This window comes from Bos indicus x Bos taurus, chromosome 9 (assembly GCF_003369695.1).
Source record: "Bos indicus x Bos taurus breed Angus x Brahman F1 hybrid chromosome 9, Bos_hybrid_MaternalHap_v2.0, whole genome shotgun sequence".
In the NCBI taxonomy this organism is placed as follows: Eukaryota; Metazoa; Chordata; class Mammalia; order Artiodactyla; family Bovidae; genus Bos; species Bos indicus x Bos taurus.
In genome coordinates this window covers 64,498,430-64,523,776 of record NC_040084.1, presented here as the reverse complement: position 1 = coordinate 64,523,776, position 25,347 = coordinate 64,498,430, and the positions used below count along the sequence as shown (strand labels likewise).

Below are 25,347 nucleotides of genomic sequence, written 5' to 3'. Positions count from 1 at the left end.
CAGAGCAGATATGTGGTTAACAGGGATGTCTCTCTGAGACCAGTTGTCTGTTCATTAGTATACATCAACTATCATGGCAGGTGGCAAGGTGAGAAATAGAACTCGAACAAAAGGGGATCCATGCTAATACGTGCCATTAAAGCTTCCTTCTGACAGTTATAGAGAAATAGTAACACTGCCTGGATCAATACCAGCCTAAAATATTGGATCAAACAAAAGAATACTTTCATTCAACAAGTGCTTGCTGCTGCTAAGTCACTTCAGTTGTGTCCGACCCTCAGCAACCCCATGGACTGCAGCCTGCCAGGCTCCTCCGTACATGGGATTTTCCAGGCAAGAGTACTGGAGTGGGGTGCCATTGCCTTCTCTGCAACAAGTGTTTACTGATTATCCAAACAGCATCTGGCTCTGTAAAAGAAACAGAGATATAGTGACGCTACTGAGCTTACAATCTGCTGGATTACAGGGACATTAATCAACAACTCATGCAAGTGAATATTGAATTGCACTTGGGATAATAATTCTGAAGAGGATGCATGACTGAAAACTTGGTGTGCTTCATCTGTGTTAGTTTTGATACGCTGCCTAATTACTCTGAACTTCATTTACTTATTTTTATCTATTTTTAATTTTTTTGAAGTGTAGTTGATTTACAGTGTTTCAAGTATACAGCAAAGTAATTCAGTTATACATACATATGTATGCATATTTAGATTCTTTTTCAGATTCTTTTCCATTATAGGCTATTATAAGATACCTAATATAGTTTCCCCTGCTATACAGAGTCAGACACGACTGAAGTGACTTGGCGGCGGCAGCGGCTGTACAGTAGGTCCTCGTTGTTTATCTATTTGATATATGGTCATGTATATCTGTCAATTCTAAATTCTCAATTTATCTCTTCCTGCCCTTTCCCCGTTGGTATCTGTAAGTTTGTTTTCTATGTCTGCGAGTCTATTTCTGTTTTGTAAACAAGCTCATTTGTACGATTTTTTTAAGATTCCATATATTAAGTGATATCATATATGTCTCTCTCTGTCTGACTTAGTTTACTTAGTTTGATCACCTCTAGGTCCATCCATGTTGCTGCAAATGGAAGTATTTCATTCTTTTTGTGGCTGAGTAATATTCCACTATATATATATATATATATATGTTTATATAAATATACATGTATATACACATATATACATGTATATATGTTGTGTACATATATATACATATCACATCTTCTTTATCCATTCATCTATTGATGGACATTTAGGAGAATAATATGGAGGTTCCTTTAAAAATGAAAAATACTGTTACCACATGATCCAGCAATCCCACTCCTGAGCATGTATCCAGAGAAAGCTCTAATTCAAAAAGATGCATGGACCCCAAAGTTCAGAGCAACACTAGTTACAATAGCCAAGGCATGTGTGTGTGTGTGTGTGTGAGAGTCGCTTAGTAGTGTCTGACTCTTTGTTACCCCATGGACTGTAGCCCACCAGGCTTCTGTCCATAGAATTCTCCAAGCAAGAATACCGGAGTAGATTGCCATTCCCTTCTCCAGCCAACACATAGAAGCAGCCTAAATGCACATTGACAAGTGAATCTTTTTCTTATTGTTTTTATTGAGGTATAGTTGATTTACAATGGTGTGTTACTTTTTTATCTTTAAATGAGGTTAATGATGGTCCCTTTCTCCCTGTTGTGGGGGATTATATGAGATGATCAATGTAAGTGCTATAACAGTACCTGTCATAGAGTATAATCTCAATAAATGCTAACTATTATGGTTGACACTCATTGTTATTTTCATTACTATTAGTAAATGGAATCAGAAAAGCTTTCCCTGAGGAAATGAGCACTAGTTGGGGCAGGGGCAGTTCTGAGGATTTGTGGAAGCTAACATCACAAGGAAGAAAGGGATGAAATTTCTAGGTGGGGACAAGCAGGTGCAAATGCCCCATGGAGGGTCTAAGCCTGGCACAGGGGAAGCTTCCACAGCAGGCTGGCATGGAAACACTAAGATTAAAATGAGGCTTCAGAAGTGGACAGACTGAATGTCTTTGTGGATGTATTCAGCACATCTAAAATATTTAGTATAGATTTGTAAACACACAAAAGATGACATTTCCATTAAACTGGAACCCCTCATTCTACAATGCTTTGCAGAGAAAACATAGCATTATTCTGCTCCTGTAACTTCAGAGTGGATCATTTGTTCACTTATTCTTTTTTTAATCCATCTTCCAACCATTCAACATTGACTGAACGTCCACAAAGATGAATAAGCACCTTCATTACCTGGTAAGGAAGCTTGAGACATGAATACTGGAGTGGGTTGCCATTTCCTTCTCTAGGCGATCTTCCTGCTCCAGGGGTCAAACCCAAGTCCCTTGTACTGGCAGGTGGAGAATTTACCTCTGAACCACCAGGGAAGCCCACCAATTATTTAACAGCTTGTAAATAACTTTTATTCATCCACCAGATCACCCTTATATTTGTTATGCCAAATATAAGGCAGAGATAGAATCAATAACCCCTAATTCTATGATAATTCTAAGATAATTTATATAAAGCACTTTCTAGAGGGTCAACACACCATAAATGATAGATTTAGCTCTTTTTTCTAAAACTTGGTGACTTTCTCTCTCACAGAGGAGCAGATGCTACTGGCAAAAGAGTGAAAGAGTTTAGCCACGAGAGGCCTAAAGGAATACAGAGCCTTCCTACTGGGTAGACAGCAAGAAAAGCTATCTTGTGACTAAGCCCTGAGGCAAAATGCAAGCCTGTCAATTATGCCCAGTTGCAGATTATAGAGCACTATAGTGTATTTGAAGCAAAAGGGATTTTTGTGGCCAAGAATGGGCATGTGGACATGTCTAACCTATGGTTTGACTGTTAACCCTCAAAAATAACATGTAGCATCGTGCTCCCCTGAAAACCTGAAAACCCAGTTATGCTTGAATTATCATTATTATTTTTAAGAGGCGAGTCGCCTGGGATAAAATAAGTAAAGCCAAACCAAAAAAGAAAAGAAAAAGAGAAGGAAGGAAGGGAGGGAAGGAGGGAGGGAGGAAGGAGCGGAGAAAGAAGGAAAGGAAAAACTTGAGCGTGTACAATTGTAATCATTTATTCAAGACTGGGAATGGAAAGGCTCCCCAGGTGGTTCAATGATAACGAATCTGCAAGCCAAGGCAGGAGATGCTGGAGACTTGGGTTCTGAGCACTGGATCAGGAAGATCCCCTTGAGGAGGAATTGACAACCTACTCCAGTGTTCTTGCCTGGAAAATCCCATGAACAGAGGAGCCTGGCAAGCTATAGTCCATGGGGTGTCAAAGAGTCAGACACGACTGAGTGACTGAGCATGCGTGCACCAGAACATAAAATCTTAGAAACTGTACAAAACCTGAATGTTTGAGAATCTCCTAATTTCAGCTAAGGTCAGAAGTTCAGAACTGTACTAAGAAGGGAAAATCATCAGAGCTTGTAACAGTAAAATAAGACACAGCCATAAGAGGGAAGAGATATGGTTCCCTGTCCTGTTGGATCCATCCTTCCACCTACAGTCCTCCCAGAGTATAACCAAAGCAGCTTCTCACCCTGTTCTCTGGTACTGTTTCTGTCTCATTCTTCTGTCACAACAGACATACACTCTCAGTGGCTAAAAGATGGCTTCTCCCTTTCCCTAACATTCAACAGTGCTATCCACGAACCCCAGAAATATTTAGCAATCTTTTCCAAGGGAAAAGTAGAAAATGTGTCTCACAAGTCATGGTTTCATTGTTAAAATGCAGAATCAAACTATACTAGAGTAAAAGAATTAATAGTCTAATCAGCCAATGTTTCCTTATTAGAAGGACTTAGGGCTGTAATTTGAGGTGAAATCATTCTACTCTTCCCAATGCCAGTTCTAGCTTGTTGACTTTCACTGGAAGGATAATACTTGGAAATGTGAAGCACAGTGGGTAATATTTATGTGAAATCTTCAGGAATGATGGCGTGTTGCTCTTGCGCAATACCATGGCATTGTGCCTAGATCAGGAAACTAACAGATTAGCACATTAACAGTTTTAGGAAACACGCATATAATTTGTTTTGAATGTGGTCTTTGACTTCTAGGAGGAGTATCTAATAATTTTCAAACTGATAGAGTACTTCATAAAGCATTTCTTTAAAAGTGCAGGTTACTAAGAATCTCCTAGCGTCGACAGTATAGAACAAGTATAAACTTCACTTTTGGACAGGAAAAGGCCACTGGAGGAAGTTCCCCACCCCCAAAATGCCCTAAAACTATAAATAAGGTAATTTTAAAAGAGCTCTTACACTGGTCTTCAATTATACATTTTTATAGTGTGTCATATATAAAGTTTCATATCCCAGGAAGGGATTTAAGTACTATTTTCATATCAACTTACATAATTCTCACAACAGCCCTACGAACTACCAGTATTCTCATTTTAGAGATGGAGCAATGGCAGATTAAAAAACTTATCAAATTCACCACAGGTGGTAACTGGAAAAGCTGACTTGAACCTAAACAGTCTGACTCCAGAAACTGTGGTCTTAATCACTACATGTTGTTGCTGCTAAGTCGCTTCAGTCGTGTCCGACTCTGTGCGACCCCAGAGATGGCAGCCCACCAGGCTCCCCCGTCCCTGGGATTCTCCAGGCAAGAATACTGGGGTGGGTTGCCATTTCTTTCTCCAATGCATGAAAGTGAAAAGTGAAAGTGAAGTCACTCAGTCATGTTTGACTCTTAGCGACCCCATGGACTGCAGCCTACCAGGCTCCTCCGTCCGTGGGATTTTCCAGGCAAGAGTACTAGAGTGGGGTGCCATTGCCTTCTACATACCACACTGATTTTATGTCTGGATGGGTTAAGAACTCTAATGTTCAGGAAAGATCCTGTAAACAAGTAAATATCATCATTGTCAACATCATTAAAGGTCCACTTTTCCCTTTTCTGTTTCTTTTCAAGTGGGGAGAGATTGTACTTGTCACATAATTAAGCTCAAACCAAATATGCTAATAAGTTGCTATATATAGGGGATTATAGTTTTGCTTATGTGCAATGTTTCCACTATTAGAGGGAAAATATTAATCTGTCAGCAGAAGATCTACTCCCTAAATTAGTATAAAAATTTATCAGAAGTTTTGCTTAAAATGTTAAAAAATTTTGTTTTCTCTTGTTTCCTATATCATTCTCCATCAGTCTCCATAATGACTCAAATGCCAGTATGAAGTTAGAATTTAAAGAATCCACAACAGGTTACTCATTGCATGGTGGGGTTGGAGAAGAGGAAGGAGCAAATGATCAATGATGAGGGAGATGAGAGTGTGATATGAAATATGATAGTGTGATATTAAATGTGATAGAAAGCAGAGGTAGAGAGAGCTAAGATGTGGAAAGATGTGCAGAGAAACAGTAAGGAAGCACGTGGAAACACATCTACTTTCAAGAGAGAAGGTTACTTTACCAGTATTTTTCCCCTCTGCACTTCTCCGAGTGGCATTTAGACAGTATTACTTGTATTTTTTCTCCTCACAGACCCACACTAACTCAGATGAAGGAAGCAGTCAGAACATCACTATCAATGAGGGCTGTGGTTCAGCTTGCAAGTGCATGTTCAGTCGCTCCAGTCATGTCTGACTCTTTGCAATCCCATAGACTGTAACCCCCCAGTCTCCTCTGTCCATAGAATTTTCCAGGTAAGAATATGGGAGTGGGTAGCCATTTCCTCCAGGGGATTTTCCCGACCCAGGGATCCAACCCACATCTCTGGCATCTGCTGCATTGGCAGAAGATTCTTTACCACTAACACCACCTGGGAAGCCCAGAATATGATTCATGGGAAGAAGATGGTCAGAAAGACAAGAGAGACTAAGGAGAAATACAACCCTGCTACATAAAACAGAATCAAGGGAAAAATCTCCTAGAAAAGGATTCTACCTGGTGTCTAAAGAGTCCACATGTTGAAGTCCACATACTGAATATAAGAAATAAACTAAGAATACATGAGAAATCAACACAAAGCTTGCAAATATAAGGAGACTGTTTAATAGACTCCATATTAAAAACAAGGACATAAGAGACTGGCTTCTTCATCAGATTTTCCTCTTCTTAAACCTCACTCAATACACTGGAACATTCATTCTGGGTAACAGGAATCAAAGCATTTGGAATACAATTTTTTCTCTCCCTGTTCCAATTTTCATCTTCATTTGGTCTTCCATGAATGAATATGTGTAGCCCATCAGTCTACTTTCTTTGATGAATTATTGAGAATTATCTGATATTTCCTTTTTCTAGCCTTATAGCCAATCAAGTGTTCTGAGCAAAAAATGAATCAATGCAGATTAATGTTTTAGATTAGTCCCTTCAGCTTTGAAGAACAGATTCAAGATGGGTAAGGTTGGGAGAAGGAAGCCCAGGTAGGAGACTGTGATGGCCCAGGTAAAGATGCTGAGTTACTGAGCCAGGACAGTAGAGTAGGGATGGGGAAGACAGGAAAGATTTTAAAAATTAGATTGAGTAATTGAATATGTGCTTAAAGGAGGATTTGGAGGAAGAGGAAGAGGAAGTTTGGAAGCAAATACATAGATTTCATTCTCAAGCTAGTTGAGTTTGTGGTCCTTATGGGTGAATCAGATAAAAAAGGCCTTATAGAGACCTGTACAAACATGAAATTCAGAGAGAAATCCTTAGAGCTATAGACTAAGTCATCAGCAGCCTGCTGGTAACTAGAATGATGAGAGTAGTAATGACCAAGGGGAGATCACAGTGTAAGCAAGAATTAGCTCAAGGACACAAGCCTCAGCAAAAATAAATGAATAAATAAATAAATATGGGGAGAGGAGAACAAAATGCCTGTGTCTGACAATGTGCCAGAGACTGTCTATTAACATTCAGGACTAGTGTCTCACTTCTGAGCTCCTCCTCATACGGCAGGGGCCAAAGTCTAGAGAATACATCTCTCCATCTCCCTTGACAGTACTGTTTTCATTCAATTCTGTCAATAAAAGTTGCTTACATGAGAACTAGAAGGCAGGAGAGAAGAGGATGTGATCCCTGAAGGTATGTGCTTGGTGACTCTGGATGGTTACCAGAGGCTTCTGTACATCTTCCCAAAGCAGCTCCTTCAGTGCTACAAGCAGTAGGCTTTGGGGTTGTATTTACTACAATTTTGTGAAGCTAGCAGCCACTTCCTTAAACTCTGCTCCCTAAATCAAAAGCTTCTAATTTCCTATTTTGTCTCATCTCACCCACATTTACATGGGTGATTAAATCAGCAACAAAGGAGGCAAAAATATACAATGGGGTTTAAAATAAAGCCTCTTCAATAAATAGCCTTGGGAAAACTGGACAGCTTCATGCAGAAGACTACACTCTCACACCCTCATACATGCACTGCCATATGATCCAGAAATGCCACTCCTGGAGATTTATCAGAAGAAAACAAGCACATTAATCAGGAAAGATATATGCACCCTTATGTTCAGTACAGACTTATTTACAATAACCGAGATATGGAAGCAATCTAAGTGCCTTAACCTAAGCCACCTAAGTGTTGTCAATGCAGGAGACACAATAGACTTAATAGATATGGATTTAATCCCTGGGGTTTTCCCAGGTGCCTCAGATGGTAAAGAATCCATTTGCAATGCAAGAGACCTAGGTTCAGTCCCTGGGTTGGGAAGATCCCCTGGCAACCCACTCCAGTATTCTTGCCTGGAGAATCCCCATGCACAGAGGAGCCAGGGTCAGAGTTGGACATGACTGAGGTGACTTAGCACGAATGCACACATGTTATATAATAGGAACTAGCAATGTTATAGGTCAATTATATATCAAAAACAAACAAACTCATAGAAAAGGAGATCAGATTTGTGGTTCCTAGAGGCTAGGGGTGGGGAAGGGAGGAAGGGGTAACTAGATGGAGGTAGTCAACAGGTCCAAACTTCCAGTTATAACATAGATAAGTGCTATGAATGTAATATACAACAGGATAAAGACAACTGCTGTACATTAAATATGAAAACTGTTAAAAGAGTAAATCCTAAGAGTTCTCATCACCAGAAAATATTTTTATATTTCTTTAATTTTGTTCCTATATGAAATGATGAAAGTGAAAGGAAAGTGGAAGTGAAAGTCACTTAGTCGTGTCTGACTCTTTTCAACCCCATGGACTATACAGTCCATGGAATTCTCTAGGCCATAACACTGGAGTGGGTAGCCTTTCCCTTCTCCAGGGTATCTTCCCAACCCAGGGATCAAACCCAGGTCTCCCACATTACAGGCAGATTCTTTACCAACTGGACCACAAGGGAAGTCCATATGAGATGATGGATATCCACTAAAATTATGGTGATAATTACTTCATAAAGTATGCAAATCAAATTACTATGTTGAACATCTTAATCTTACACAGTGCTGTATGTCAATTATATCTCAATAAAGCTGGGAGAAAAACATTTCTTCCTTTAAATTCAATGGGGTCTTTCTTCACAAACAAACCTTTAGTAACACTGAAAGCTGGTGTCATAGGTGTGTATCCACAGCGGGTTGAGAGTGAGAGGTACATAAAAAAAAAGGAAAGACAAAGAGCATAGACATACTTTTAGGAGGAAAAAACCCTTAGAAAAAGGAGAGGCAACACATTCAGATCAGATCAGATCATATCAGTCACTCAGTCGTGTCCGACTATTTGCGACCCCATGAATCGCAGCACGCCAGGCCTCCCTGTCCATCACCAACTCCCAGAGTTCACTCAGACTCACGTCCATCAAGTCAGTGATGCCATCCAGCCATCTCATCCTCTGTCGTCCCCTTCTCCTCCTGCTCCCAATCCCTCCCAGCATCAGAGTCTTTTCCAATGAGTCAACTCTTCGAATGAGGTGGCCAAAGTACTGGAGTTTCAGCTTTAGCATCATTCCTTCCAAAGAAATCCCAGGGCTGATCTCCTTCAGGATGAACTGGTTGGATCTCCTTGCAGTCCAAGGGACTCTCAAGAGTCTTCTCCAACACCACAGTTCAAAAGCATCAATTCTTCGGCACTCAGCCTTCTTCACAGTCCAACTCTCACATCCATACATGACCACAGGAAAAACCATAGCCTTGACTAGACGAACCTTTGTTGGCAAAGTAATGTCTCTGCTTTTGAATATGCTATCTAGGTTGGTCATAACTTTCCTTCCAAGGAGTAAGCATCTTTTAATTTCATGGCTGCAGTCACCATCTGTAGTGATTTTGGAGCCCAGAAAAATAAAGTCTGACATATTAGATGCTAATTAAAAAGGCAGATGGGGCAAAATAATGAGGTGAGTGTGTGTGTGTGTGTGTGTGAGAGAGAGAGAGAGAGAGATTGTGTGTGTGTGCATTATAAGATAGACCTGAGCAGCTTTATACACTAAGGCAAGAGCCAGCAGAAAGGGAGAAAGTAAAGATACATGAAATAGTAACCGTGACTGATGAAGTCAGATCCTTGACCAGATGGAAGGAGACAGGACAACTGATGTATAGGTTCCCTGTGAACAAGAGGAGGAATTTTATTCTTCTGAGACCACAACAAGCAAGAGGATGTGAACTGGGAAGTTGAAAGAGGGTCCACTTGTCTGAATGAAGTAGGTTCCAAGTGCAGAGGACACATGGGCTTAATTGCCCAGCATCCATGCCCCCTTCTTTGGGTAAGGGAATCTTGACTTCCCTTGGAGACCACCCCTTTCCATTCTCCACCGTCTGATGCTTAAGTGGAGCACGTGATCATGGCCTCAGTAAATCTGAGCACCACATTCTGCCATCTATAGACAGGTCTAGGCATGTGTTACAACTGGAGCTAACTGGATGATTGGATGGGATATTTGCTATGGCAAAAAAAATAAAATGATTAAGAGGCAGATAAATGTTTCCCATAGGGTTTCAAGCAAAGACCATAGGAGTTATTTTGTTCCTGTGGTGGGAAAAATATAGAGATAAACCAGAAGGAATGGAGGTGAGAGAGAAGGTGAGAAAAACAAGTCTCTGTTTCAGAGATTGAGGTTTATCTCTGAGCTTTATTTGAACCTCCATCTTTTCCTGGACTTTTCAGTGAGTTTAATCAGTAAATTCCAATTTGCTGAAGTCAACTTGAGCTATGTTTTCCCTCATTTGCTGAAAGAGCCCTAAACCATAGAATGAGGTTGTCTGCTGAAAGTGAAGGGGATGGGGCATATTTTTTAAAAAAAATATAAAGCAGACTGATAGCATAAACAGCAAAAAAATGGAGCTGAACCAATAATCACCCAGTTAGGCCATAAAATACAGTTCAGTTTGGCTGAACTCAACCATGCTAAAGTCAAGCCCGAGTCAATAATTTGGTGTTTTAACGTTCTCTGTGGCAACTAAAAGAACTGATTTTTTTTTTCATCACTTAACAATTGCCTTTGTGAAGTATGGACCGCCTTTGGCTGGGCTCATATGACACCTAACATCTGGATAAAAATTGAAAAATGTGATGTCAACCATGTGTTTGGTCAAACACAATTACAAACCCCTGGGTAGTTAGAAAATATCTAATAATTGTTTCATATTTCATCTGAGTCATATGCACACAGAATTTGTGACTCCAAACTTTCACAGTTAAGGAACATAATCTCTGCACCCACCATTCCTCTGTTTTACAAGTCAGCCCCCAGCCCAAATGTGATGTCAGCTTTTCCCCCACTAAATATTTCCCCTGTGTAGTGTTTCCACCAAACAAATGCATCAAAATTTCAGCTCCATGAGCAACTGTTTGTGTTGGAGTCATATTTCTTATATTTTAATTCTGTGTTGTATACATTGCAGTAGAATGTAGGGTATTCCAGTTGGAAGGTGAATGTCAACTTGAAAGGGCAAATTCAAACCTTTAATTTTGCCAAGAGCGAAACTAACATTCAGGTCAAGACAGTTAAGTGACTTGTACCAAGTTCTATTCTTAGCTAGTGGCTAAGCTGAGATTTGAACCCATGGTACGGCTGCTGCCTCTTCCTGTCATAACCCAGAAATGTTGCTAACTGTGCAATGTTGCAGGAAAGGTCACTTTGTGACTATGAACATCCTTAGAGCTGCTCAAAATAGTGTCAGTAATCACTCAAATGCATCCTTCTAGCCAGTCAAAAAAGTGCAAGCTTCAGAAATTTAAAATATTTCTTGACATTATTAAATATCTTAGCACTATAGCCATTGTCCTGTCTATATACAGTTCCTGAGATTTATTGTTCAAATATTTAATAATAACTCATGTGGCTACATTTAAAGGGACTTTTATGTGAATTAGCTCATCTATGCGATTCTTTTTTTATGTTTTGTTTCTGGAACAATTTTCTACATTTGCTATTACCTTGTGGAATGGAATGTAATATAACAATCAAACACATTCATGCAATATGATCTCATTTGCAATTGGCAGGACAGGGTTATCTTTATTTTATATAAATGTATAAGGAGGGGAGCTTAGACCCTTGTCTTTTGAAGTAAGTCTCTTACTTCTGAGAGTGACCTGAGATTCAAAGTCATTGTTCAAGCTGTAGGGAGATTATGATCCTATGACTTCTTGCTTATTAATTCATTCCATTAGAATTATAATAGCACCAAATATTCCATAACAAAATTTCCATTACTTCACTAGGTTTAATCATTAGCATCAAATGGAATATTATAGATTCACATAAACATGATTCTGAGCTAAAAAATTGTACAAACAAGCTACATAATTTATTGTGAATTAACTTCAGAATAAAAGGTTTTGTCATTTTCCCCATGTTTTAGAGACAAAGTCAAGTTTATGAGTTAAAATAAGACATAAAAAAGGGGAGTTTGGTTCAAAAACCTAAAGAAATGAACCCAAAATTTGGTAATTTAAGCAATCAGTATCTATTTTGCTTTTATTTTTGTCAGAAAAGATAAAAGTGGGGTCAAGAATTTAGAAGAACATCGTGTTTTAAAAACGGTAGTGTTCAGGGCTCTCACAGCTTTTTAACTGCAAGGAGTAATATTCGTGGTTATTATCAAGCAACCAACCAATTAACCAACAAATATTCACTGTGCCTGCTGCATGCTAAGTCGCTTCAGCCGTGTCCACATCTTTGCGACCCTATGGACTGTAGCCCGACAGGTTCCTCTGTCCATGGGATTATCCAGGCAAGAATACTGGAGTGGGTTGCCATTTCCTCCTCCAGGGGATCTTCCTGATCCAGGGATCGAACTTGCGTCTCTTATGTCTTCTGCATTGGCAGGCGGGTTCTTTACCACTAGTGCCACCTGGGAAGCCCCTGCATGGTAAATACAGCGCACTTGAAAGTGTGAGACATGACTCTGGATTCTAAGAAGCTTACGGTGCCACAGAGATGATAAGCTATGGAAACAATTAGTGACAAATATCATATATTGTCTATTGAAGTGAAAAATATCATATATTGTCTATTGAAGTGATAAAGTCTTCTCCTCCCTTATGCTCTGGTCTACCCCTTAATAATCTGGTTAGACTTTGCCTGAAGCTTCTTGGGGTCAGTTACACCTTGTATAAAGGAAGGTAAGCTTTTTTTTACTGACTTCAAGTTTGAAGTCAGTAAATTGATGATGATAAAGTGACTTCATTTTGAGGACTTGGCATTTACAAAATAGATAGATAGTATAATAGATACATACATAGTCATTATTATCTAATCAAAATAATTCAGAAACCCTGTAATGTTGGTAGCAATGTTTCACTCCATCTAGAAAGACGCTTAGGCTCAGAGGGACCTCTCTTAATGTGTTCAGCAATGCCTGGATAACTGTGGCACAGTGAAATTTAATTTAGTTACCCTTCAAAGTTAATTTCAAGGGCATCCAACCTAAAAGTCAGGAGAACTGGGTAAAAATCCAACTTCACTACTTATTAGTTCTGTCATAAGGAACATGTTACTTTCAATCTCTCTGGTCCCTATTTCAGAAACAGCTGCCTATATTAGTAAAATTAGGTTTAGTTCTGAGTGCTAGAAAGCCAAAAATAAGAGTGACATTTAAAAGATAGAAGTCTACTACCTTTACTCAAAATAGAGGTCTCAGATCAGATCAGATCAGTCGCTCAGTCATGTCCGACTCTTTGCGAGCCCATGAATCGCAGCAAGAGGTGGGCAATTAGGGCTGGTATGGTAGCCCATGAATCAGGATTCCAGCCTCTTTCTACACTGTTAACCTGTCATTATTCAGCATGAGATTTCTACCTAAGGGTTTAATATAGTTGCTCAGACTCCAACCATCACATCTGTATTCTAGCCAACAAGAAGGGTATACTATTTCCATTCATACTCATCCTATGAGTTGCACACAACTCTTCCACTTTTGTCAGTCACAAACTTGTCACACTCACATCTACTATGAGGCAGACTGGGAAACTGATCTTTATTCTGGACTGATATAGACTTAGCTATAAGTCAGGGACTCTATTACAAAGACAAGAGGAGGGGATAGGATTTGGAAATCAATGCCAGTGTGGTATACTATTCTATTGACATTATTGCTAGAATGTTCACTTGAAACATTCCATATAAAATTATATACCTTATTCATTGGAAATCCTGGACAGTTTCCCAGGATTTTCAATAAATCTGACTTCCAGTATAAAGAGAAAGATGTTTCCTCACATAGTGCTATTCTTGTGTGTTTCAGATGAATCAAATATAGATGTGACCACCATGAGAATGTGACCTTTCATTACAGGGGGACTCTGTAAGTGACCACACCTCCCACAGCTGCTTCCAGCCAATGACTGCCTTGCAGAATTGCAAAGCCAGTCTCATTCCTGAGAGACCCAGGGCGCTTCTGACAGCTGACTTTGGCTCAAAGTCTCTGGGCAGTTGTGCTGGAACATCTTTAGACAGCACAGCAGTCAAAGATGCTCCACCCAAGCATCTCCTCCTCTGTCTTCACTTGGGACCAGTTGTCTGTGGTCTCCCAGCCCCCTCTCTATTTTCTCTCACACAGACCACTTCCCTTAATAAAATCCCTGCATATTTAATTCTGTCTTACATCTTCCTCTTGGGGTCCTGGATGAACAAAACATAACATTTTATTAAAAATATATATATAACCGTGGAAATTCTTGATTAAAAAGGTTTTTTTTGGCAACACTAAAATTTGCTAAGTAAGCACATCTTCAAGATTATGTTTTATGTCCACATTAATCTCCAAAAAGTTCAAATTCTCCTTGTAGATTATTTTTTAAGTATGACAGCAACTAAATACTTTGTATCATTATTTCATTTAAAATACAATGGCAGCAGTTTACTGGGCTTGTAACCACTGAGTTGGCATAAGTACCCCCATGGGCTTCCCTGGAAGCTCAGACAGTAAAGAATCTGCCTATAATTTGGGAGACCTGGGTTCAATCCCTGGGTTGGGAAGATCCCCTGGAGAAGGGCATGGCAATCCACTCCAGTATTCCTGCCTCAAGAATTCCATGGACAGAGGAGCCTGGCGGGCTACAGTCCACGGGGTTGCAAAGAGTCAGACATGACTGAGCGACTAACACTTTCACTTTCAAGTATCCCATAGCAATATTTTTCAAATCCAAGATAACATATAATATACATAGACATGTAAGGACTCTATTTCTGAGGGCACTTTAGATTTAAACTCTATGTGCATTCATTTGAGCAACATCAAATACTGTGCATCTACTATGGTGCTGGGTACACAGTTAAACACTGAGTTACCCAGATGAGAAAAATATATCTGCTCTCAGGGACTCTGTCATCTGATCTTGGAGGAACCATCCTAACAACCAACCATCAAGACCTCTTAAACCGACCCTTCCTTACTCAGTGAGAACCCTGACTGAGGAAGGCCCACAGGCTGACCCCAGAGGACCCTCCTTGCTAACAGATCACAGGTGTTCCTCCTGAGTTACTCATAGATGTCTGTCTACACACAGAATAACTCAGACAACAGAGGAGACCAGCTGTGAAACGGAAACAATGCATGCCCATACTTCTTTCTTCAAATACTTCAAATAAGCCACGTGGAAAGAGAATTAGAGAGAGCAGAGGGCCAGGGAAGAAAGCAGAAGTTAGATCCAGAGTGGCAGAGAGCAACCTGCCCATCAGGGGCTCATTCAGCACGAAGTCTGAGGAGTCTCCTTAGAAATTCTCCCCCAACAGGAAAGGAAAGCACTGTAAAAAAGAATGTCCCAGGAGAAAACATGGAGGGAAGAGCAACCTTGTTTTTCTGTCGTTGTTATTTTTACATTTCCCTAAGAATCATTCTAGCCTGTCTGGGGCTGTCATCCTCCAGTTGGTTGTTTTTTTTTTTTTTTTTGCCAGCTCATACAATGGCAAAAAGTAGAGCTGTTAAATACCACAGAGCTCATCGACTCAAAATTTATTTTGTAGAAAAATGTAAAACATTGAAAAGTAAGTTTGATCTAGCTAGTTTCAATTATTTCTGAATAAATTAGATTTGGTACTGAATATCATATATGGTCAATTTATGAGCAAAACAAGTTGTTGACTGCATTACATATTTTAATGTTCTCCAAGTACTAAAGTGACTTTAGTGCTGGAACATGTTCCTAAAATATAAATGTTGCTTATGTTTCAGATTTTGCCAGAATGTCTTTTCTTTCCCAGCTTAATTCTTTTTACAGAAATTCTGTTCTTTTCTACAGGATCACGTATGGAAAAAGCAAGCAGTTGTGAATGGCAGGGGCCCAGCAGGTCAGTAATCGTCAAGGAAACTAAGCAGAATTCTGGGAAGTGCTGATGTTCCTTGAGGGGAGTCTGACAAAGGATTTGTCATGCCCAAATCCTTTCGAACTGGATGGAAGATGGACAGTTGAGTGGATAAGACCTAGGGAAGGAACAGAGAGAGGTTGGAGAGGGACCAGGCCACCTCAGAGGACTTAATATTGGACAGATACCGAAAAAAGGGGGGCCCTGAACCCTTGAAAGCCAGTGACCTTGAAGCAGTCAAGAAAATATACAGCAGATTGTCTTTATCTTCAAAAATAAACAGCTGGAGGAGGCAAACACCTGAACTAATGAAAACTAGTATCTTAGGGCCTTTGCTAAGGAAATGGAAACAGCTTGCATACATTCATGGTAGACACAGATGTTCAGAAACCCCTGAGGGTTGCTATGGCATCCGAGAAGATGGGGCATGAAGTGGGTAGGCACCCACACCCTAGGACGCTCCACCTCACCAGCCCTCTGTCCTCCCTGAGAGGCAGCATTCCTTCAAACAAGGGATCCTGTGGCCCTGACCCCAGGCTTCAGTTTGGTTTTGCTTAGCACCTGCCTTGGGATTGGAAGGGAAACTGAATTCTGAGGCAAGCAGAACCCTGGCAGGAGTGGCACAGCCAGGCTGGGAAGCTGGGGCAAACTGAAGGCTGGGAGACTGAGAGCTCTCTTGGGGGTATAATGAGGCAGGGCACAGGATGCCACACGGATATCACCTTCTTCCTTGGGCTGGCCTAAGGAACCTCCTTTTCTCTCAAACTTGAGCAGTTGGTGCAGCTCTTCTATAGTTTCTCTTCATCAGCTTGTGATCATTGCTTGGGAGCATGTCCTTTTTTTCTTACAAGACCACATGCTTCCTGGAGACAATGTTTGCTTCCCCCAAGCCCTGGCTCATCACAGTCAGTGCTCATCACAATAGCTGAGATGAATCAATGGATGACACATGAGTGGAAGAAGTCCAGCAGTATCTACATCCCCTGACCCTACTTCCCCAACATAAACTCTCTCCTCTTGGTTCTTTTTTTGTCTCTCTCTTTTCTGAAATCTTCCTTGGAAAAGTTAGAAGATGCTCCCAGACAGCTAAATTGAATAGCGTCTCATCTTCCCTCAGTCCTTTGCATCTCTTCCATCTACATGATGGCCTTTCTACATTGTTTTAGGACTCTCTGACTCTTTGGGGTTCTGTTGCCTCCCTCTGGGATCATTCATCCTCAGTCATCTTTGCCTTTTCCTCCTTTAGTGTTTGGAGAAGGAAATGGAAACCCACTCCAGTGTTCTTGCCTGGAGAATCCCAGGGATGGGGGAGCCTGGTGGGCTGCTATCTATGGGGTTGCACAGAGTCGGACACGACTGAAGCGACTTAGCAGCAGCAACAGCAGCAGCAACAGCCATCCACAAAACAGAACCTTCATTCATTTGACAACATTTTATTGAGCACCTAGGATGGACCGTATATTCATGGCCTGGAGGAGAGAACAGGCTCATCCGGCTTATCTCATTTCAGGAACCAGCTCTGGGAAAACACACTAAGCCTGGGACACCAGAAGGGGGTCAGCTTTCCTTGCACAGTAGGTGAGATGCTGGCAGAAGATGATTCCCTTCCTGTGGTTCATGAGACAGGACACATTGGTCCTCTAACGTTTCTGAATCCCAGACTTGCAGTTTCTCTCTTCACTGTCCCCCGCTTCCCTGCTGGATATTATACTTCTCACCCACCCTCCCTCACTCTGTTCCTCTTACAAAAAGTGCCACTCTCCAGTCCATTTCCCTTCTTTATAGGTTAAATTCTACTTGAACACATTCCACTGCAGTGAAAACCTCTTCACAAGTAAGTGATTTCCAAATCCCAAAATGTTGCTAAAATGACCATTTCCTCTGATGACATTTTGATTTTCACTGGAAAAAAAAAAAAATAGCTTTGCAATTTTGTAAACCACTTCCTCTGTAATTCATTCTCAACTTGGTACAACAAGCACTGCAGACATTTCTCACAGAAAAGTCTGTGTGCAAAACACAAATAACACCAACACTGAGTCTCTGCCCCAAGGATGCTCACTCTTTGGCAGAAGGAACAATACAAGTCTAGAGAAAGAAGTCAGTTCTCCTGCCCAACATTTCTGTCTGCCTCCAGAATTGCATGCTCTCCACTGAGTAGCCAAATCCTTCCTAAAAGAGTTGAAAAATCTCTCCCCAAAGACATAGTTTCCAGATGCAGCCATGATGAGAACCCCCCGATGCAGCACCCATGAGGATAGGATCCAAACAGCTGGACCCTCTGACTCTAAAATCAAGCTCCGTTCTCACTGCTGGCTCCAAAGCATGATGCTGGTCCTCCCCAACCAACCAGGAAAGCCCCGGAGGACTTCCTGTGTGCCCAACTTCTGGTCAGACTTAAGCTTTCCAGGTCTTGGGATACTTTGACCATTGGATGGCGAAGAGGAACGAATAGAGATGGAGCCCGGCAGCATTCTGGGTCCACGAAGAGTGGACCAGCTCTCTCAAATGGCTTGAATTTGGCAAATCCCAAAATTCTCTTTGCCAAGAACGGTTTTGCCTTAATTTCTTAAACCCATGTGAATTTCAAAGGAAATTTGGTCCGTATGTTTCTGATTCATTTACACTTAACTCATCACAAAGTTGTTGTGAAATAGCCATTTGATGTCCAAGAAGCCTTTAGAAGTCCTCCCCTTCGCCTTTTCTCCCTTGCCAACTGCTAAATACAATTCCAGTCCGGAATCTCTGTAAGTTGGATGAAAACTCAGGACTGAAAGAAAATTCTTGTCTTGATAAAACATTCTTGTCAGCATGTAGACGATTTAAACCCACGGGAAACAGAATTCCTTGAAGCTCCTGAAACTTCCTCCAATCAGGGATCATGTTCCCTTTCTGAACTTATGTTAGATGCAAAGCAGAAACATTGAGGTGGAAACAGACATGGCACCGGGTCTCACCTCAGTCGCAGCTGACAGACACGCCACGGAGAACAGTTGCCTCAATGTTCACTAACAGACATTCCTGCTTCCAGTCTTTGGGAGTGCTGCCGTCATGTCCCTGCAGTGTGACTCTTTTAAGCCCTAAGTGCCTTTGATGTCTCCCAACTCACCCACCAGAATCCAGCATGCAACATGGCTGAGCCATCAGCTATAGAAGGCCGAGACTTAAATCTCTGCTTACCTCATCCATAATACAATCCCAACATAAGCCAGATTCAAAGTGATAGAATTTAGGAGGGAAGGATGTAGCAGAACTGTGGTTTCTAGCAGGTTCTTTGGTGTGGGCATTGTGGTGTTGGTTTTAGTATCAAATATTAGAAAGGAGACGCGTGGGGGTTAGAGAGGGTCTTTTGTACTTGCTCAGGGGTCTGTACACACGAGTGAACCCAGAAACCTCAGGCATCCTGGGGAAAGTAGGCAGTGCCCGCCAGGCTGGAGAGGAAAGTGATGAGAGTGCATTCTGGGTACTTGGCGAGGCGTTCCGAAGGCCCCAGTGCTGCCTCAGCATCCTCCTGTCTTCCTTCCTGCCAGCGCCGCCTCCCCCATCCCGCAGAACAAAGACGCTTCAGATCCCAGGACGTCAAGACTGGGTCACAGCCGGAATCCCTCCCAAACAATCCCCTTCTTCACCTCTGTGCGCCCTCCCCCCATCGTTTTTTCTTTCCTACTTATTCTGAAATCATTTTCTTAAGCATTTTTAAACCATATTTGCATTTAATCATCTGGAAAAATATCCTTTCTCGCAGCCTCTGAGCTCTTTCAAATACCCCTCCGTGAATCTAAACAGAACTTGAACCATTTCAAACAACTCCCTCTTGGCTCTGTAAAGTTGCCATGTTTTTCCCCCTTATTTTAAATTGTGCAAACAATTAGACATTTTGAAAACGGCATGCATCAAGTCAGGCAAATCAGGTTTTAATTACTTTAAAACATTTATAATCCCTGCTGTCAGAATCAGCCTTCTCCCTTTGGGCACGTAATAGCCTAGGACTGTTGTGATATCTTTCTGGTTTGAACTAAATATCTCTTTACTTTATTGAGTCAGTACAAGGCCCAATAGGTCAAAAATTAGGCATGGGTGGTTAAAGAGCAAATACCTGCTACAAGATTCTGGAGTTAAGAGGAATTATAAAATTAAATCTTTAGAGGTCTGTAACTAAGTTCACATTGGTATTTAAATACCAAATAATCTTCCAATTTTTATGCATAGTTTTCAGTCACTGTAACAAAAACATGATGTCGCCTGCAAGCTGTGAGCCCTGTGCTTGGCTTCCTTGTTTACATTCACAGCTATAAACACAATCTTATACAGGCTTGTATGGAAGCAAATTTCCCATTGTTTGCTGCATTCACCATGTGGAGAAATTTCTAGAATTTTTCTTGATAGTCTCATTCTTTATGCATTGCCCCTAAGTGCCTCAACATTTCAGGGTCTGACCACACCTCTACTTACCAGCATCCCATCACAGGTTTATAGTCTCTTCATTTTTAACCCTTCTCAGATTTCAAAAGTTGTAAATAGAAAATTGTGCCAAGGATATTTATTAATTGTCTTGTCTTTGCAAATGCTTTTGCTATAGCCCTAGTGCATGCTATAGGCAGCTTCCCAGCAGCTTAAAACCTATCTATTTTGTTATCTCAGATGGTAAAGGATCTGTCTGCAATGCGGGAGACCTGGATTCGATCCCTGGGTGGGGAGGATCCCCTGGAAGAGGGCATGGCAACCCACTCCAGTATTCTTGCCTGGAGAATTCCCATGGATAGAGGAACCTGGTGGGCTACAGTCCATGGGGTCACAAAGAGTCAAACATGCCTAAGCTACTAAGCACACCACATCTTTCTAGAAAGAGCTCAGTTCAGCCATTCACCAGAGCCACTCTTGGCAACTAACTACAGGGAGATGGATTTTTAAACAGAACTTTCAACTCTTTTAATGGTTTAAAAAAAAAAAAAAGATCCTGCATCAACATGGTGGTTGGAAAGAGTGTGAAACTGGGCTTCACTAAATTGATCAGAAGAAAGTTGAAAAAAGGTGTAGAAGAAGAGAGAGAAAGGAAAGAAGAGAGGAATAAATGATGATCAGAAAGAATTCAAAGGAAAAAAAATATTGAAAAGCAAATACCAGCAAAAGACCATTAAATCTATTAAATAGAAACAGGGCAAACAAATGTGAATGTGGAGAGAAAATAATTAAATTCAGAGTCCCTTGGCCGGTGTAGAAATATGGATTCCAGAAATAAAACTCTGCAAATGCACATTTTTATTACCAAATAATGCCTACCTTGCATTATGGAATTAAATTGCATGTGTGTGCATATACACATACACACACACACACTTGGTTTGCTGCTCTCCTCAACTAGGTGTGATCAGTGAGTGTGCTCTAAGGGTGATGATTAGCTCTTCCCACACCCCCAAACTCCAGGTCGGGGGTGGTCTCCCCAGTCCTTGGTACAAGCAGGGATCAGAGCACAGCATTATGTCACCAACCACCACCGCCACAAAAAACTCAACCGTCACTTCGCAAACATCTCTAAGAGAGTGGGCCCCACCCTGGTCTCTCAGCATCCAGCAATCAAGTCACAGACTTTCAGAATCCACAACCCATCTCTGCACAAGGCTCTGCCCAGGACGTTCTCAAGCACTACATAAAATGTAGAAGCCCCTGCCCCTTTGTTGCATCACCATATTTCACCCAGATGGGGTCCTCTGTTAGGGATCATATGTTGTCTATCCGGCAACTACATTGAGCTTTTCGTCTTATGAATGATGCTTAAAAGAAAATGTATAAAGGTAAAAAGATTTCTATCTTTAAAAATAAAAGAAGTAGGGACTTCCCTGGCAGTCCAGTGGTTAAGTCTCTGTGCTTTCAATGCAGGGGGCATGGATCTGATTCCTGGTGGAGGAACTAAGATCCCACATGCAATGCAGCACAGCCAAAAAACTAGAAAAAAAATTTTTTTTACTTTTTTTAATTAAAAAAGTAATAAAAGAGATAGATATCCCCCCACACACTGTACTTTGCTGATGTTCATGGAAATCCAGTTTATCTTTCAGATTTTATTATAGCCCTTGTGTTTCTGACTCTATTTTTTGACAGAGAACTGTTTTTCTTAGATTACTTTTCCACTAATATCTATTATAAAGAAAGCTGAGTGCTGAAGAATTGATGCTTTTGAACTGTGGTGTTGGAGAAGACTCTTGAGAGTCCCTTGGACAGCAAGGAGATTCAACTAGTCCATTCTAAAGGAAATCAGCCCTGAATATTCATTGGAAAGACTGATGCTGAAGCTGAAACTCCAATACTTTGGCCACCTGATGTGAAGAACTGACTCCTTTGAAAAGACCCTGATGCTGGGAATGATTGAAGGCAGGAGGAGAAGGGGACGACAGAGGACAAGATGGTTGGATGGCGTCACTAACTCAATGGACATGAGTTTGAGTAAGCTCCGGGAGTTGGTAATGGACAGGGAAGCCTGGGGTGCTGCAGTCCATGGGGTTGCAAAAAGTCAGACATGACTGAGCAACTGAACTGAAGTGAATATCTGCTTGTTTCTAAAACACAAGATCTAATTTTAAACTTGATATTATTCTCTGTAATTTTCTATCAGAAGAGAGAAAAATATACTCCTGAGGTTCCAGTATTGGAACAACTATTGAAAATCCTAGAGTCTCTGAACTAGAATTTTCAACTCTTAATGGGAAAAAAAAGGATTTATGTGGTGACTGGAAAGACTGTTAAACTGGGCTTCACTAAATGGATCAGAGGAAAGTTGAAAAGTTTCTTTATGTATGTGGAATATCTTTACATACATGGACTATTTTTAGGGCTGATCAAGAAACATGCATTTAATTATCTAATTTTTAAGCCAGAGGATGCAGTTGAGCTGACCAAGGGACCGCTAAGATAGGTCTACCTCTTGTTAGAGTTTGGAGGCCATCCATAATTTTGGGGCACTTTTCCAGTTCAAAGAGCTCAAAGGCAACTCCAGAAAGCACAGATGACCCTTTGTTTACTGTTAAAGTGAAAATTAATGTTTACAGTGTTGATCAGCCTGCTGCATGCTCAGTCGTGTCCAACTCTTTGTGACCCCTATGGACTATAGTCGGCCAGACTCCTCTGTCCATGGGATTTTCCAGGCAAGAATACTGGAGTGAGTTGCCATTCCCTTCTCCAGAGGATCTTCCTGACCCCGGGATTGAATCCATGTCTCCAGCATTGGCAGGTGGATTCTTTACCCCTGAGCCACCTGGGAAGCCCCTCTATTGTTGACACAAGACAACAAAAGATCCTGAAGCAACTTCTAAACCAAAGAATCCATAAATAATGTCCTATATTCTTGAATATGTTTTAACACTTTTTTTTTAATTACACATTTAGTGTAACTTCTTAACCACAAAATCCTGTTCCCAGACCATCTCATATGAAGAAAAAGGAGCCACAAAAAGTGCTTAAATTATCAGAGAGATGAAACCCTAAGGAGAGAAGCCCAAACCAAAACCCTGGTTTTTCAGGGAAATTGAGTGAAAAATAAGGAAGCAAACTGGAGAGCAGAAGAAAGTGAAGGGGAGCTGTAGGAAAAACAAAAATGAATGAAAAGTACAGGTGGGATGACTGTGGGCCCTTTGGTTGGTTTCCTGAAAGACAGGGGTCTGCTCTTGTGGTGGGGTAGGGGGAAAATGACCAAGCACACAACATTTTCCAGAAAATGTCAAGGAGTTCATAGCCTCAGAGCCTCTCTAGCACCCTAGAGGAAACAACAACAGGAGCATCTTTGAACCCGACAGTAGTGTTTGGTCAAGATATTTAGGAAACAGGAAACTGGTGACATAGACAGCTGTGCCGTTCAACACAAAACCACCACCACAAAGTATTCTGTTTCAGTGAAGGCAGAGGAGTCTGCTACTAAATCCAAACCCAGGCCCAGCTATAGTTCTATATCCCTGTATGTTTTCTTTAGAGATGTTCTATTAAGAATAAGGTCATTCTTCGAAGTTTTAAAATGTGAATATCATTTTAAATTTTTTGATGCTTCTAACTCAATAATTTCATGCAGTCATAAAAATAATTTGTGTTTAAGTGCTCTCCAAGGATTCTGTTCCAAGAGCTGCAATTCCTTTCATTTGGCCTAACGCCTGGGTGACATTTCCCTGCTGAGGGTCTCCTGTGGGTTCCAACTGGATCGTGTGAGTCTCTGGACAATTTGTGTTTACTGTATGTTGAGTCAGTCCTACTCCAGAGTTGCCGGGTCAGAGACAGAACCAGATGCCAAGTTTACGTGGGGGATTGAGACTTCAGCGTTTCCAACCTTTGTGCCAGAGAGGCTACCTTCTGAGGGATCTCATTCCAAAGAGAGTAAACAAACTCTGGAAAAATGTTCAGTCTCACTGGTAATTAAGGAATTGTAACTCAAACCAATCAGTTATTACTCTATAGCATGTGTTAGAGAGAAAACAGTATTATTCCCAAGATTGATGGTACTGTATTTTGGTACAATCCTTATCGAGTTGAATATTTGAGTAATAGAAAGAATGGTAAATACATTTATTCACTTTGACTCAGCCATTCCATCTTTAGGAAAACTTGAAATGAGTGAGAGAGTAGAAATGACAAATACCAAATTGTTTCCAGCAAGTGAAACAAGAAACAGCCTAAACAGCCAACAATAAAAGATCAGTTATCTAATTATGGCTAGCCCATAGGGGATACTGTGATCTCCGTTGACAATAATAATTCTACTCTCAGGCCAGTGTGGGCTTGTGAATTGCCATACGACTTGATTCTGGCCACTAAGAATAGAGAAAACATTTTCTTAAGAGTTTTGGGAGAAAGGCATCTTCCTCCTAAGAAAAAGTTCATCTTCCAAACAGGAAGAAATGATTTATCTTCTAACTCTGGGCACTGTGCTGGATATGGTCCCTGGCACAGCTGGTGCCATCTTGGATATACCAGAGGGGAATTCAACAGCAAGAGGAGCTCCCTAGAGAAATGGAAAGCCTGTGTTCTTGACAAGATGACAGCACCAAGCCACTAAGTCAATCAACCCAAAGCCTTCACTTCCATTATATATGAAATATTCCATAGCTGTGAAATATTCAACTTTCTTATATCTTAAGCTAGTTTGAGTTGAGTCTTTCTGTAACTTGCTGCCAAAGGAAACTAACAGGATCAAAATTAATTTAATTTTGCATATCCCTTATAACAGGGAAGATTAACGTAAACTTATGGCAAGTATTTGTCAATAATCTTAAATAAGACAGTTGAATCCCCCAAAGCACAGCCAATATAATTGTAATTACATAAAAACCATGAATATATCTATATCTGTATGTTATGAATAGTACTAATAAGAAATAGTTTATCACAGTTAAAGAAATTAAACTATTAAACATTGCAAAGTTTTTAATTAATATTTTAAGTGCTACCTTCTATAATTTTTCTTCACATCATTTCTCAAGAAGGTGAGTCACCAAAGGTGAAGGGGCACATGGAATTCATCCCAATTTCAAGACAATTTGCTAGAATATTTTTCATTTTATATACATCAGGATGGATTTGGTTCTGTTGTAGTAACAGACAACCCAGAATTTCAATGCCTTATAATATATTATAACGTATTATAACCT

General features: G+C 40.7%; 1 long non-coding RNA gene across 1 annotated transcript in view; it reads right to left on the bottom strand.

Moving 5' to 3' along the window:
* Positions 1 to 299: 299 nt before the first annotated feature.
* The window catches only part of LOC113898396, a 161,128-nt gene continuing 136,080 nt past the window's right edge, over positions 300 to 25,347 (bottom strand). Inside the window, exon 3 of the long non-coding RNA XR_003512634.1 lies at positions 300 to 408. This is a non-coding gene — a long non-coding RNA (uncharacterized LOC113898396). The remainder of the gene's footprint in view (positions 409 to 25,347) is intronic.